This window comes from Lissotriton helveticus, chromosome 1_2 (assembly GCF_964261635.1).
Source record: "Lissotriton helveticus chromosome 1_2, aLisHel1.1, whole genome shotgun sequence".
Taxonomy (NCBI): Eukaryota; Metazoa; Chordata; class Amphibia; order Caudata; family Salamandridae; genus Lissotriton; species Lissotriton helveticus.
In genome coordinates this window covers 360324892-360342053 of record NC_136058.1, presented here as the reverse complement: position 1 = coordinate 360342053, position 17162 = coordinate 360324892, and the positions used below count along the sequence as shown (strand labels likewise).

The following is a 17162-nucleotide window of genomic DNA, read 5'->3' as shown; positions in this document are numbered from 1 at the left end:
CCGTGGACCAGGGTACGATTCCCCGCCTCGGCGGGTCTCGGGCTCAAAAATTCCACGGACTTGACAATTCTCGCTCCGGTGCCTACTCGACTCACGGGGTCACACTCTGCGACTCTGGGCAATAACTTGCTTAATCTCCACTACGGCCCCTCGCGGCGGGATGCCTGGCTTTCACCTTGTGGATACCCTGCCGGGGTATCTCACAGGGGAATACCAGGACGGGTTCCCTAAGCAAGCGCCTTGAGACCTTCGGGTGATTCGTGCGCTATATAAATCGAAATACATTTACAAAGTACAGGTGGGCCTCAAACTTGCGTGGACACAATGTGGCCAGTGGATGGCGTTACCAGATGTCCGGCATGGGGAGTGCATGATCACTGCTTGTGCTGTGTCTTGGTTGCCTGTCTGTTCCTAACTCATCTTGCATCTGACTTTATGGTGTTTTTGGGAGCGCGCATACCCACGCTGTGCCATGTGTGCTTTATTGGGGCCAATCTCCCTAAATCATTGCGGTGTTGCTATGCCTATTTGTGAGATAGATCTGGGATTTCCTGTTGTGCATTTGTTTGATGGCCATGGAGCACCCCACCTGAGATCTGTCAATCAGTGACTTCGGGCCTAGGTCTCAGAGCCCACTAGACTATGTATTTGTGAGTTGGGGTTGATATGGAGTTCACAAAGGGTGAATTTGATAATGAAGATGAGATTTCATTCTTATTCATGAATGTATTGTTTTTAATATTAACATAGACTTTTTCCAATATTAACAGCTTCTAATGGTAATAACAGAGCATCTGACTTCCATTTCAGAGTCATGTTTGCAAGAATATGTCTTTCTGCAGCCTGGCCGGCACTGATTTCCCTTTACTTCACTGCCTGTGACTGCCCTGGTTCTCAAGTAACAAACTACTGCCGGAAACTGTGATGTCAGTCCAGAGGCCAAGCAGTGTAACTTAAATGGTTCTGTCGGGGAACATAAATAAACTGAATAATGTATTAAATACACAATTAAAAGAGATATATCCAAGGAGGGATATATGGAGAAACAAACACGGACCACAATAGTTATAAAGGTTAATCTTTTAGTGTAAACCTTATGGTAATTGAATTTACAGTTCTTTGAATAGCTGTCCAAAACAAACAACACACATCAACTGTGTATACATTGAGTGAATACGTTGTGACTGGCGACCAAGTGTTGTGAATACTTTGAGAAAGTACAAACATAAGCAAACATATAGATACAACATTACAACAAAGAAGTCCACTTTAGAGTACAGTAGTCTCAAACAAGGTTATTTATCTCTTTGTTTTGTTGAGGCTCAGTGTGGACGGAAACATAACGTCGACGTTTCGACCCTAGATATATGCACAGATTTGCGTGCATCCGAGGCGAGTCTTCATCAGGACTACAAAAGTGAAAGGGACAGCCTTGTTAGAGGTGTATATTTCTTCCACCAGATCCTTCAACTAGGTGATGGAGAGTGTCAGCTGACATACTCTATGAACATGTTTGGCAAAGGAATTTCGTTTTCTTTGTGTATAATCTTCAGCACCGTCCGGTGGGAAGATCTGTCGAATAAGTGCCGCAGCAGCGATCACTTTGGAAGAAGGGAAGCTGTTAGGACGTCTCACTCCGTCTCACTCCAGACGCACCGCAGACGGAGTGAGACGTCCTCGTGGCTTCCCTTCTTCCAAGTGCATTTTTCAAAGTTTTTGCACATTACCATCAAGTTCAAATTGATGGTAATTTGCGCCCCCTATTAGCAAAATCGCTATTTGCGATTTCATCATGCATTGCATTTAAGGAATCACAATTTGCGATTCCTTAAATTGCGAGAGATTTTCAGTTTCATGCATCGCAGAGGCCCTTTTTGCGGGCGCAAACGGCCGATTTTTGCAAATCACACTGTTTGCGCTGGCAAAAAAAGGTTGATGCATGTGCCTGATTGTGCCTTAACTTTAGTAAGTAAAATTGAACTATCAATAACGTGTTCTTGAGGAGTGTTCACTGTAGAAATTAGAGATTCATTGAGGTTCTAATTTATTGCTTAACATAATGATTTGTAGTTCTCATTCACATTTACACTTGTATTTTAAGGTGCATTGCATTTATTGAAGGTACATTGCACATGAATTCATGAATCCTTTTATTCACGTTTGCATTTATTTTGACTTGTAGACCTGGTATCTTTACCCTCTTTTTTTTTGCCTCTGACCTCCTGTTTTTGACTGTGTGCTGAAATTCGTTTTTGCCGGTATTAGGACTCTGGACCCTTTTTTATGGCTGACCAGTGCTGAAGTGCATGTGCTCTGTGTCTAAAATGTATTGGCATTTGTTTTCTCTTTGATTGGCATATTTGATGTACTGATAAGTCTTTAGTACAGTTCACTACACGTGCCCAGGGCCTGTAAATCAAATTCTACTAGTGGGCCTGCGACACTGATTGTGCCCATCACATATGTACACTTCAAACATGTCTCAGGCCTACCACTGCAGCGCCTGTGCGTCCAGTTTTAAACTGCCATTTTGACATGGCAAATTCACCTACTCACTAGGCCCAAACCTTTTGTTGGACTTGGCCCTTTTTACAAGGTCATCCCTGAACTGTTTGCCTTCCTCCTAAACTTTTTTCTGACCTGGTTTTGGTGGTTTTAGGACTCTGGGCACTTTAGCACTGCTGTCTAGTGTAAAGTGCATGTGCTCTCTGTGGTAAACATGGTAAGATTGGTCTACACCTGTTAGGTGCATTTAATTTATCTGTCAGTCCCTTGTAAAGTGGTATCTCAGATACAGGGCCAGTAAATTAAATGCTACTGGTGGGCTTGCAGCGCTGATTGTGCCACCCATCAAAGTAGATTTTCAAATCTGTCTCAGGCCTCTGCCATTGCAGGGCCTGCGTGTGCAGTTTACGGCCGCTGTGAGGTGGCAGATAAAGTGGGCGCCACGTCTGTGACCCACCTTTTACTACATATCAGTCACCCCTAGGATGGGCCCTAGGCAGGGTAGATTGCAGGTGAAAGGTAGGACATGTGCCTTATCTGTGTGGTGTGTCCTGGTAATGACAAACAGCAATTTTGGTTTCTCAGTACTGTGAGGCTACCCTCTCATGGGAATGCATTGGGGATTCGCTGATAAGTGTTTCAGTGGTAATTCCTGATATGAGACGAGCAGTGTGGTTAAGTTTGGTATGTTTGGAATAGTATTAATAAATGCTGCGTAATGGTGTTTCGCAGATTTATTATCACTATTTTAGAAATGCCACTTTTAGAAGTTGGCATTTCTGTGTGCTATGTGTCTTTGTGCCTGCCTGATGTGTATTGCATGTCTGGATCTGAAGTGACAGGGGCTGGTGAGGTGTGTGGCTCTAGAGGGGCTGGGTGAGTCAGCACTAGGCTAAATGGGCAGATCATCATTTCAAGTAGTGGTAGGAGTAGTCCCTGACCCTGAACAGGGAGCACACACACTTTTCACTGGACAGCAGTGCTAAAGTGCCCAGAGTGCTAAAACCACCAACACCAGGTCAGAAAAAAGACTAGGAGGAAGGCAAAAAGTTCAGGGATGACCCCAAGTCAACACAACCCCCTTCCAGCCAAAAGCCAGGGTAGACCAATCATTACCTTGATGGGCTTCCCTGCCCGGGGTGATAGAACACAAATGCGGGCCCACAACTGCAGGGGCACACTCCAGTTCTACGCCATTCTGAACCTACGTGGTTCTCTCTGTCCAAGCTCCCAGGACCAACAAAGCTACCCCACTGGTACTCTCTAGCTATCCACGCCCAGGACCAGGCCCCAGGCCATCCAGATGTCTCTGGTCCTTGCCATCTCAAAGAGTGAGAGACAGTAACCCCTGATACATAGTTTCCATTATCCACTCTTCCTCTCATCAGTGCAGATCTAAACTGCCACTGATCGTCCAACCTAGGGTCCACACCCTCAGGCTGACCAGAGGACTCGGGCGAGGCTCTTCTCCCCCTACCTCACCTTCTGGGGTCCCGCACTCTCCTCCCAGGAGAAGCACCCTCAGAACCAAAAACTGTCAGGATGCTGGAATCAGTCCTCCCAAACCATTACCTCACCAGTCAGGACCTCTCTCCTGCAACTGGTCTCCCAACCTAGGATCTATACCCTCAGGTTGCACCGGAGTCAGTGGCGAGGACTCCCTCCCTCTACACCCCCATCAAGAATGGTACCCCTAGAAAACAAACGGGTCAGGACACTGCTTAAGATGTCCTTTCCTCCAGGTCAGGCAGAACCTGAACCTGGCCTCCCAACCCAGGGACTAGACCATGCGGTTGAGTACCGGCCTGGCACACCAGGACTTCCTGGGGAGCATGCATGCCCCCCCAAGGGTAACATATACCTCATGTGTTGCGTGACAGTCTGACTGGCGTTGATCTCCCGACCCCTGTCCATCTGACAGTGCGCGAGATCCCCCAAAACAGAAGTGGTGTCACCATGGTCACTTCTGGGAGGCTCAGACATTCTGACTGGCCCCTGACCCACTGGTTCCTCCACTGGGGACTCTCTCACCCCTCCATCTGGACTTCTGCACCCTCCACTTAGGAGCGGCAGGTCTACTTACAGACACTCCAAGTTCTCCTGACACGAGGACATCAGGGCCTAGGCTCCCCACCTGGTGTTCCCTTAATGAACCCTCCAGGCCCTGAGACTGAGTTTCGTACATCTTCGAATGCATCCTATTCCTACTCCTTCTACGCAGAGACAGGACGTGAGTCCCTACACCCCTCCCACTACACCGAGACCTATCTGGGCTACTAAGACACTTTTCCACCACCCTGAGCTGGGAAATACCTGAGCCACTCCTCTTAGGGTCACTCCCCAATGCCTCATCCAAGCCTCTGGCACTCACCCAGAGGTCTGCCTCCTGTGCAAGCTCCCTGGGATCAGAGAACTCACACTCCAACAGGTGTTGTCTTAAGTCTGGAAAACAATAACTGAACATGTGCTCTCAGGCAGTCAGATCGAACAGCCCACCAAAATTGTTTGCCATGCTACCCATCACCCAACCATCAAGTGCATCACAGCATTCATCCACAAACTCCCCTCAAGACTGGTGAGACAGTTTTCTATTGTCCCTGAACCTCAACCTATACCCTTCAGGTGTGACACCCTCTTCCTGGAAACTAGGTACCACGCTCTGGGATCTGGGAGTGAATGCTTCCACACTGGACCCCTTATTGTTGCCACCACTGGACCACACCCTCATGGGTAAATGCAGACCACTGAAACTACATTCAGGGGCAACCTTTCCTCAAGAGCTAGTTTTTCCCTGGCAAAGGCCCTCTCTGCCTCCGTCATCCTCTCTTGCGCTAAGACCCTCTCATTCTCTAGCTTTTTCTCCTCCACACCCAACTGCACTAGCGCCAACCTGAGCATTTCCAATGCCAGCTGGTGCTCCCTTTCTTTCCTTTTATCCACCCACTCCTCTGGGGACAGGGAACTGCCCCCGGCAGTGGACCCAGAAAGAGACTCCCTATCTATGGGGTCCTCACTACCTACTGGTGTCCCTACCCTGTCATTTTCTTCCTCCTGCTCAAACTCTCCTGGGCCACTGCCTTTTAGGCCCTAAAGTTTATGGGTGCTGCTCGGTGACCCTCCCTCTCAGAGACCTCACTGATCTCGGGGTCCTCCTTCCCAGACTCCTCCATCACCCCGTTTGGGGATGTCCAACAAGACCTCCTGAAGTTCCTTCTTCCTGGCGGACCTATGCACTTGACACCCAAGATCTTGACAGACCTCTTTAAGTCCTTCACAGTATATTTACCTAACTTATTTACATCAAATGCACTTTCTGTCACAATAACTGCTGGATCACTGAGGTGAGACTTGACTGATACTTTAGGGGTGTACCTAAAATTTAGAAGAGCAGAAAAACAAATTTCAAAAATGACACTTTCAGGAGAAAAGATAATCAGGAGAACAAATCCCCAAACATGTGATTGTCAAAATACGGAGTTTGTAGTGCAACCATTTGTCGCTGTGGTACTGCGCAAACGCTGGCAACGAATGTTTCTGGTTGGCTAGGGCTTGCTCCTAACCCAGGCAGAAACCACCACTCTAGTTAGGGCAAGGGAGTTACACGCCAAAGATAACCCGTGTAGTGTAGTTCCTATTATCCCAATAGGCTCTGCGCATTGGAATAATATCTTCAATAGTATAGACGTAGAACAGAGGTTAACTAGGTCTTCTACTGATGATATTAGACTTAAGTTTTGTGTGCCAGCTAGCTCAGAGTTCACTAGAAACTTTCTCGAATAGGCGAGGAGGAGTTTAACCTCCCTGGATAGACAAGAAGGGATTTAGTTTCTGACAACCATAGAACATGACAACTTTGCTCTCCCTGATCAAGAGTATATCTCTAGAGTCGTGTGAAAACAAAAGACAGCTATTTTACTCAGTCAGATACGTGCATACTTAGTTTCACCAGATTGTAGAGAAAAGAAGAGACGGCCGTTTTCAATAAAAGGTGTTATTTATTGATCAGTCTCTTTTCTCATACAAGAGAAATGAATCGCTACGATTGTTATACTTATAGTTAAGTAAAGTGCATACAGTAAAAGCAGGATTATACAATAATACTGTAAAAGCATTGATATGGTTGCTTAGCCATATGATACTTTAAAATGGATAAAAGATATACATACATATATACATTGACTAATCGTACTCAACTGGTGCTTCTAACTACGCCTACCCCGGTGTACCTGACCTAAGCCTAATACATGGGAGGGAGTAAGTAAGTAGCAGTTTAAGTTAAGTTTGTTTTGCCAAGAGTCTGACTCAAGAATTCTCTATAAGGGTTTAGTCAGTTCAGTACCTGGGATTTAGAAGGCTGGAGGGCTGGTATCTCTTTCTCAGGACTCGGTATCCCAGTCACCCGCGAAGGTTGGCTGGAAACGCTGGAGGCTGGATTTCTCGGCTAGAGAAAAGACAGCGTCTTCCTCAGCATGTCAAAAGGGAGGGGCAGCGTCCGTGGGCTCTCGCATCAGCTGGGCTCTCCGGCAAGTATCGCTGCTCCAAGCTCATCACCACCGTGTCTGCTTAGGGCAGCGTCGGTATATTTATACCTGAAAGGTGCTGGGTTTGACGTAAGGATGGACATAAGACGTCAATAAGAGATGTCATTAAGAACTGGTCATTCTTACATTCTTTACAGGAGTTCTCGAATGAAATCAAAACAATAGCAGCGGGGATTTCCCAGGTTTGCTGGAGGCTTGGTTTGTTTAGAGAACTCGGTGTGCTTTCTAGGGGGCTGGAGGAATAGTGCTTGCTCAATGTGACAGCATGCGCTATGACTTAATCTGAAAACGGGTTTCTGCGCCGTTGTATGGACATTAGTGAATAATAACCGGACAAGGGTCAGAAATAGGAGTATCGATACAGGTCCCTAGATAAACATACTACACCCACTCCACGAATTCATGTCCATATTTACTAACCTAAGCAATAGTAAACATAACTAATAGTGCATGTGTATACCGAACCACCCCAAAATACATTTTTTGTGTTTGAAAAATGGCATATTCGAAATACACGAAAATGAGTATATGTACTGCATGCATTCAAGCAGTGTAATCATTCAAAAAGAGATGCACATATATATCAGCACGAATGATTTGCAAAATTACACATGAAATGGCTCTTAATACAGAAGAAAAAGGTGCGAGACCACTTCATCACATATAAATACAATGACTTGTAAATAAGCTAGAGGTTGAGGTAACGTATTGTCTCTAGAGTTCCTAAAAATAGAAGCTCTGTTCTCTAAGAATAGTTCTACTTTAAGCAGAAGATAAGTGCTAAAAATGGTAAATATTTTGGATTTTGGAAAAAAGTTTTCGTTTTTCAGGGGAAGAGAAAAAAAGTAGTTCTCAGTGGCTTTGATTTTCAAAGCTGAAGGCCAAATTCAGAGTTCAGGGAACGCTGTGTGTTCGTTTGTTTAAAGTTATTCTTTCTGCTCTGGGGAAAACATCATGTCAGACAGATTTTCAAAAAAGCAGTTTAACCGCTTCAGGTGAAAGTTCGACCAAGTTGGAAAATGTCGCTACCATGCAGTCGTGCGCATGTTCGCTTTCAGTGATGTTTCGATCAGCCTTACTAACAGATGGTCGTGCCTGGTTGATGCTGCTTTCATCTTGTACTTCACTACCCTTCAATCGTAGTGGTGAAGTCTCCATGAATGCCGTCAACAGGATAGGTAGCCGCTGGGGACAGCACAATGCATGAGCCTTTACTGGACTCAACAAAGTATCTGCATCCAATGGTACTTCTGATTGTAGTGTAAGACAGGTGTCCAACACGCATTCTTCGCCACATAGCATGCATCTCAATACAGGTAAGACACAATTCTGCCATATGGGTCTGAACGAAAGAAGCCCGGTCATATTTAGATCTCTTAGCCGGGCTAATCCAAGGACTTTAGTTATGCGGTCCCGATAGCGTATAGCTAGGATCGTTTCTTCCATTGTTGCTGGAGTCTTGTCTGTGACATGGCTTGCCATAACGAAGCAGGAGTAGCAAAAATAAAATGCCTGCTACGAGTCCCAACAGGAGTGGAAGTCCGCCAAAGATGGAATGGACGAAATTAGGAAAAATACCCAGGACTGCTTTGAATGGTGTTAACAGTCCCGAAAAGACGGTCTTAAATACACTCGCGATACCATTTGTATCAGAAATATTTAAGATTTCGCTTAGCATTTCTGCGAAGTGTAGGGGGCAATTTGTTGATAACAATGCATGTATCTCTGTCGTTGTCCTTGCAACTTGGAGATCATACGTTTCTTTTGATGACGTCAAGTGAATTGGCGTCTGTAGGAGCACAGTCTTCATTCTGCTTAAAGTATCAATTCGAATAGAAGAGATATTCAAACTGGGCCAAATTTTTCCCTCCCTGTCTGGAGTGTCATTCGGAAACAATACTCTCTCACAACAAGTGACCATGGAGCACACGCTTACTAGATAAGGTTTTCCTGGCAGCAAGCCACAACATCTGTGATTCACAATTAGAATGTAGCTCCCATTAGAAAGCCTTCTAAAGAATGGTTCTATTTGAGTTGCAGGTGTGCCCAGCTGGTGACATGAAAGGTTATTTGAAGTCCCCTCACAGGCCCCATGTAAACTTATACCCTGACACAGAAGTATACCACTTAGTGATTTTGCACAATTATTACCACTAAGAAATACACTCTGTACTTTAATACTGTAACATGTGTGTGTATAAGGTAAGTTCCATATTGACTTAATGTATCCTTTATCCAACCTTTCATACTGGCCTGCCTGTATATATTTTTGGCAGTATCGAAACTGGAAAGTTGTTATTGGAATAGTTATGATCCCGTGTATTATCCATTCAATGACATGTCGTTCTGACATTGTCAATGGTAATCTCTCACGTTTTTCAATGCTCAGAATTGTGTAATCTGCACCCTTTTGTGCCAAGCTGATTTGTGTATCAGTAAGTTTAAAGATACTGAATAATGACGTTGTGTTGATTAAACTCCAAGGCACGTAGCCTGAACGCAGATTTTGTAACGTCCAGCCAAGCTGTACAATAGAACGTAATTGGGACTGACCGTGTTGCAACATCAGTAAGTCTTGCTCTATTATATCGATTGCAGATGATACAATACTGTCCAGTGAATATATTCTGGAAGACAGAGTCATTAACCCATTGTCCACAACAGAAAGTGATTTTTCCAAATTAATACAGTCAATTTCCCGTATTTTCTCTGCTGTCTCAATTTGAGTTACTTTCCAAGCTTCGTTGTAAGCTGCATATATAGAGGCCGCTATGAAACGTTTTTGACGCTGTTTGCGTGGTCCCATAATGAAATCACGCAAGTCAGCACCTTCTTTAAGTAAAGTCAAGTGTTGCTTAATTTCAACCAGTGTGGATGTATGTAGCCATTCGAGGCACAGTTTCCCTACACTGTAAGTTGTTACAATCCCTGGATGTTGTCTCTGGGAGTATCTAGGGTCTGGCCTGGTCAATGTGAACCCCTGTATTTTGTTCAGGAATCTATCTTGACAGTTATTTGTGTCTGTGGGCCAGATCAACCATTTCTTCCAATCAGGATGTGTTCTGTTTTGGTTTAAAATATGGGATACGTCTATCTCAACATCTGTAGTGCTATTACTGTCAGGTGTTGGTTTTGGAATAGACGGTTTGTTCAAGTCTTTAATTTTGGCTAGGCCAAGACAGGTTGTCTGTTGAATTGTATCATTCAAAAATATAATTTTTTCTGGGATCATGCAGGCTCTAAATAATGATTCTATACCTTGCACTTGCCAATCTTTTGTACCCCAGATTGTTTTCGTTTCAATATTTTTATTCCAGAAATCAAAACCGAATGTTTTCATTTTTTCAAAAAATGTCTCTGAATAGATTAATTTTGTGTTTGTAAGCATGGTTTTCATTCCTGTCTTATTTAACAATTTGAAACAAAATGTTTCTGCATCACTTGTGTTAAACCTTGAGAAGTATGAGAATTTTTCATAAAAATGTTTTTGAACTGCTTTTTGGTGGAGTTGCACAATGTTCCCATTGGTTATAATTTAAAACATTTCTAGGTTGAGCAGATTTATGCAGATAATGGTGACCATAGTGGTTATAACAATACACCTGGTCATAATTAGATGAACCTTGCAAATAATCATGTTCTGTAAATTTAGCTGACATCACTAGATCTGACATCATATCATTAATACTTTCAAAGTCCCAATCATCAGCGAATGTGCTTGGTTTTACAAAGTCACTTAATGAAATCTTGAATTGATGAGGATACTTCAGGAGCTCGATCGGGCCATAGATTTCGTAATCAGTTTTGTCCTATGCTACCCCACCGGGTATAGGATTGGCTGTGAAGTTCACTGAAGAAAGTTCTCTTTCCTCGATGTGTGAAGACTTGTGTGGTTTCAGGACCAAGTTGATTTTCTCAATTGCTTTGTCCATTGTAACATATTTTCCCTCAATGAAATGTCCCAAGCATAGTACCATGATGAGCCAAAGTATGAGGACAAATATACCTTGTGCCACCCAAAATTCAATCCATGGAGAAATCAGATAGGTTTTTTGTAGTTGATGAAAGAGTTATTTTGCTTTGTCTTTAAAAGTTTTTATTGTTGTTGGCTGCTCCTCAGGTTCACTTGGATCCTCAGAAAAATAATCGAAGTTGATGAAGTAGCATGATGCTGTTCTGTCAATTGTTTCAATTGCTTCTGGATTTCTTTTTGCGTTTGGAATGTGCTTTGTTTCATTAGTTTAGTCTGTGGTTACATCATTGTAGACTGGTGTTTCTTGATGTAAGATTTTGATTTGGGTTTCAAGAGGTTTTAAGTTCCATGGCTTTGTTGCCTAGTCCTTGTTGATTCACTGCAGGTTTATCAAATGTGATTAGTCTCTCAGTTTGAACCTCTGTATTTGTAGCAAACTTTGGTGTTCTACTACTTCTTGGGAGTCCACTTGGCCTACTACTTGTTATCGGCCACATGATTGTGGTTTAACCAGGTCGATGGATACAACTCGGTTCCCTTTTTTACCAGCAAGGGGCGGTAATACTACCGATCTTGTCCCGTTGATAGACAAGACAGGTACTGCTTTTCTGTAAGAAGGCCCAAATTCCTTCTTTACCGCGATCTTCTCTCTGACCAGATCCCCGATTTTTGGAATCCAGACAGGCCTTGCTGGGACAGGTGGTTTCTCTTCAGTGGTTGCTGGCTGTTGTTTCAACTTTATGTTGCTCAGGTCTTTTCTTTTTTCGTTTAAGTCCTGTAAAATAGCTAAACGATCTTTGATATCAAAGCATTTTTCTTTCACCACTGAAGTTTGACTATCGAGGTCCTGGATCAACATTCTAGTCCCTAACAATAGTTCGTACGGAGTGAGACCTCTCAGAGAATTTCTTGGCAGATTATTAAGACTACGTTGGACACTTATTAAATGTTTGACCCACCCAGCTCCCGAACCTAATACCTTTGCCGTTATAGATTGCTTTATGTCACGGTTTTTTCTTTCCACAATTCCGTTTCCCTCAGGATGAAAGGGACAAGAGTACCGCAATGCAATGCCCATGCTGGTCATGGCCTCCTTATAAGCTCGAGAGCTAAAAGCAGGACCTTGGTCAGAATGTAGTATGCCAATTGCGTATGTGCCGATAAAGACTCGCAAATCTTTTATAACAGTTCAGACGTCAGCCGAGTGCTGGGGTCTACATTATAAGTGAAAAATAGTCTCTATATGTTAATATGACGCATTATTCATACTGTTTTTTAAATTTTTTTTTATTGTTTAATCCAATCTGGAGCGAAACGCCATGGTAGTATACCGTCTCGGTCGCCACTGCGATCTCTGTTGCAGTCTTGGCAGTTTTTTACAAATATGTGATGTTCCAGGCTCATTCCTGGCCACCAGTATATTGATTGTAATTCTTCCAGAGAATCCTTAAGCTTAAGGTGTCTAAGACCTTCACCCATATGTGCGTCTGCTATTAACAAGACTCTCCTGTTCGTGTTTGGAATTACTCTATCCCCCACTCCAGGGATTTGAGCAAAAGGACCGGAGTTTGCATCGATTATGTATGTATAATTGAGTGGATAATTGATGGGTAGCGCTGAGCAGTCGCCTTTTGATGACGTTTTCACTGCCAGTATTGTTTCCCCGTCAATGAATTTTTCCGAACGCTTTTTTGTAGCTACGGAAGCCGATTTAGTTGCTTCCGCTGTGGCTGTCTCAGCCAATGAATTCCCTGCAACGTGAACGCCATCACGCTGATGACTCAGTGAATGTATCACGTGAGTCTTTGGTAGTTCTTTCTGTAAAAGAACTATTTGTTCCCAAAGCGATTTTTGCTTGATTGTGGCACCTGTGTCATCTTTGTAACCGTTTTGAATCCATTTTTGCAAATCGGTATTGTATGATTTTACGCAGTAATACGAATCGCACACTATTAGTGTCGGGAATTCGCGATCGGCATTATCTAGCGCCATTTTTAACGCTATTATTTCAGTTTGTTGTTCTGAATTATTTTCCACTGAGTGTGTTTTTGTAAACAGAGGTTTCAATTTACCTCCGCGCCAAACGTCCTTCACAATCTCGCATGTGGCGTTGTAGGCTAGCTTTTCCCAAACTGAGGGTTAAGCATGTCCGTCTGTATATATTACACAGGCGTACTGTCGTATGGGCAGAATGTCGATTGGCAGAGGGTATTCTCTTTCATATTCTAGATATTTTAATTTTTTCATGTTCGGGCCAAAATAGTAATTTACTTTGTCTGTAGCAAGAGAATTTTCCCATTGTATCCATTTTGGATTTAATGCCACGGTAGTTAGATTACACAGGCTTGTTAATGCCTCAAAGGCTGATTCTGCTGTTACTACAGTAATCCGTCTGCCTTGGGCCTGGGCTCTTTCTTTTGCTATAGCTGTTTGAACCGCATGTACAATGTTTTCCTTTATACTGAATGTTTTTTCAGCTTCTGTGTACAAATGTGATTTGTATGCTATTCGTACCGTTTCTCCCTCATTAGAGGTTAGGTATGTGAATCCGCATCTTCCTGGGATGACTCGAATCACAAGGTTGCGTGTGTTATCGCGTGTTTGCAATTTTGTTTTAGCTAACATGTCTGTTTGCAATGATCTCAAAATTTCTGTGTGTTTTTGAGTCCAATTGATTCTTATAAAATCTGGTCTTATAAAGTCATAGAGAGGTTTAACCCTCTCTGCATAATTTAGAATGTAAGTTCTTCCGCAATTCAGGAAACCTAGAATTGATTGTAAGTTTTTCAGTGTTCTTGGTGCTTGGATTACAGCACATTTCTCTAGGAAATTGTCAGCCAGGCGTTTGCCTTCACTTGATAATTCATATCCTAAAAACAGTACCGTTAGATGGGCAATTCTTGACTTTCGAAGTTGAATTTGTAACCCTCTGCTGCGAACCCAAGTATTATGGTGTTCACTCTTTTCAAGTGAGTATCCAAGTCATCATCTATTAGATAGATGTCATCGACATAAGATAATGCCTCATCATCATACATTTGTAGTAATTCTGTTACTCTCGCTGAGAATAATCCTGGGCTGTTCTTGAACCCTTGGGGCAAACAACAGAAATTTTTCTGCGAGCCATTTATTGAGAAAGCGGTCAAATATCTGCTTTCTGGAGCTATATTTTGACAAAAGAATCCATTAGAGATGTCTAATGTTGTTTTGTATTTTTTGCGCACTATGCTATTCATTAGTGCGGCACTGTGTGAGTTTTGTACTGCAAACGTTTTGCAGCATGAGTTAAGGTGTCTGTAGTCCAAAACTAGACGATATGTATCATCTGGTTTGGAGACAGGAAACAAAGGATTGTTCATTTGTGAGGTGCATGTTTCAATCACCCCCTGGTATTCAAGTTGATCTAAGATCTCCCTGACCTGTTTTTTAGCTTCTTGCTTAATTGGGTACTGCCTCTGTGCAGTCGGTTGAGATTTTAACTGGATTTTGTGAGGAGGAGAGTCCTCATCCCATCCCACATGGTTTTTATATAACGCAGGAGCTTGGGCTACTGCCCACTTTCTTGCAAGTGTATATTTTTTATGTATTGGAATATGATTTGAGAAGGCAGGCATAATCATTTCTTCACCATGAGGGCACCCCCTGACAAATTCCGGTGGCCAGTCTTTTTCAGCTAGAAGGATGTCATAGCCTTCGGAGAGGTTATCCCAAAATAGACCCCTTATTTTCCTAGTCTTATCTCCCTCTATACGTAATGTTATTTCGTATATTTTATGAGGTTTGCTAACTCTGGTATCTGCAGTTTCCACTTGAATGTATTCATTCGTGTCCACTGTCTCCAGATGATTCATCAGGATCTTGCGAGCTATGCTCACTGAGGAAAATGAAATTTTACATGACCAATATGTCCCCTGCGTGTACCCTATGTTTAATGTATGTGCATGTCACCCATGCATTTTCCCTTAAGTGGCCTGAATAACGAGGCCTCTGCATTTACGTCCTGCATTAGGATGCCAGTCATCAAGTCTCCCATGTAAGAAACGTTAGTTTTGCGTTGAGGCCCATGTGTTTGCATTGTGCACTCTTAAATCACGATGAACCCATTTTGTGGCTCATCCTGAGCCAGTCTCTGAATTAGGGTTTCATGACTCCAGACACTCTGAGAGCTGCAGTTACGTATCCCTGACCTCGCATACTTCTGGCTCAGCCGAAAGAGGCCCAGCACGGGGTGCCAAGACAGTATTTTGCACAACAGTTATCTGCTTGCTCTACAGAATCACATTCTTGCCTGGTGAAGAAGGTAAACAGAACCCGTCTGCAGAGATAGGGCCTAGCCTTTCTGTCTCCGTTTAAGTAAATTACAGAGCTTGCATCCGTAGAAAGCCCACGGCCCCCACGCAATGAACGAAGAAATATATGCCCTCTCTGGCTCTTAGTGATGAGCGACCTTTGCTTCAGATAAAACATCCCCGGACTCAAGATATCAGATAATACCAGACGTACTGATCGCCCTGACACTGAAGGCCTCCCTACTAGACTGAATGTCAGCTCCCCCCAGTTACACGTCAGTTGTACGTCATGATCAAGTTGCGCACACAAGTAGGGCAAAGTTCCAGCTGGCCATGCAACCCCCTCCATGTATCCACCCACCTATGACTCACCTATGACTCCTCCTCAAATGCACGCCCACATGCTCTTATCTCTCTTTCTCTTGCTCTGCCTGGAGCGTTCCTCCCTATGTACAAGATTGAAGTATAAATATTGTACTCAGTAAAGAAGGTTCAGAGAAGACCCTTCCTGAACCTTAGTGGTGATGGAACCGATTCTCCCCTAACTCGAGTTATGGAAATAAAGCCCTTTTGAATCGGACACCACGGACTCTGCCTCTCATTTAATGCATGACATTTTGTTTATTTATAGAAATTATGACAGGGTAATATTTTATTTACCACATAAATCTGGCGCCCGAACAGGGACTAATCCCCTTCCCCACGCGCCGGAGACGTAGGTCCAGCCCTTGCCCCCTTCTACAGCCGTGACGGACTCCGAAGTGTACACGCCAGCGGGACTTCCTGCTTACTCCCTCAGGCCCACGGAGGAGACGGACTGCGACCAGGCGTCCACACGAGGCAGTGAGGATCGCGGATCATCCCAACCAGAGCCCAACCCGTGAGAGAGCAAGGTCCGAGGTTTCCGAAGGCCCACCTGTTCCGAGGCGCATGCGCAGTATCAAGTTTCCGAGGCCTTCAAGTTCTGCTTCCCGGTGAGTACCACTATGGGGAACGCATAAAGTTAATGACGTGTCCGTTCACACGAACACGGTAAAGACGTGTCTCATTTCTGGGACCGGTATGGCTGTGCTGTATTCCAGTGCATAAAGTTGTAGTTTTTCAAGTACATGTTTAGCTCTCTGTATCAGTTTAGATTGTATCTGTTTTAGTGTTTAATTTTTTTAGTGTGAATGATTGTTGATTGTTTCAGTCTATTCTGTGTGTATTGTGTTTCCATTGTGTTGGTTTCAACATGCCACTGTTTTCGAAATTACGTCAGATAGGGACCAGGAAAGGTATACTAGAAGAGTCAGTTAACATCCCGCCTAGAGACACACCTGGTCATTATATGTATAATAAGCACGGGCTAGACGCTATTTTGTTTTTAGACTTATGGGTAGATTACACGAAGGATTTGGAGGAGAAATATAGAGGGCCTGTCTCAGGAACATGGGATTCTGAATGCATTATGAGAGTAGAGGAAGCGCTATGGAAAAAGAAATCAAGACCCTCTCAGAAAGATGCCATTGAGTTATGGCGCAAAGAGTCACATAGGAGAACAGAAAAAGAATTGAACAAAGCAGAGAGAACTAAACAAGCAGCGGAAAAAGCCAAAGAAAAAGAACTGCGGGAGGAGGGGGAGCGGGTCAAAACAGAACAGGCTGATAGAGAAAGAAATGCCGTCGTTACTGGTATTTATCCCGTCCTCTCGGAAGAACTAGCTAGAATGACCCCCTCAGAAACACCCAGTAGGTCGCGAACGCCACCACCTGTACCATATAGAGTACGTAGAATAAAGCCGACAGGATCCGAGGCTTTTATTTCCTCCTATCTAGAAGAGTCCCCACCGGACTACGCAAACGCAGATTTCCC

At 43.7% G+C, this 17162-nt stretch overlaps 1 protein-coding gene across 1 annotated transcript in view; it reads right to left on the bottom strand.

Annotated features, from left to right (window-relative positions):
* The window catches only part of LOC144805256 (acyl-coenzyme A amino acid N-acyltransferase 1-like), a 205645-nt gene that overhangs the window by 104115 nt on the left and 84368 nt on the right, over nucleotides 1–17162 (bottom strand). The window lies entirely within an intron of this gene.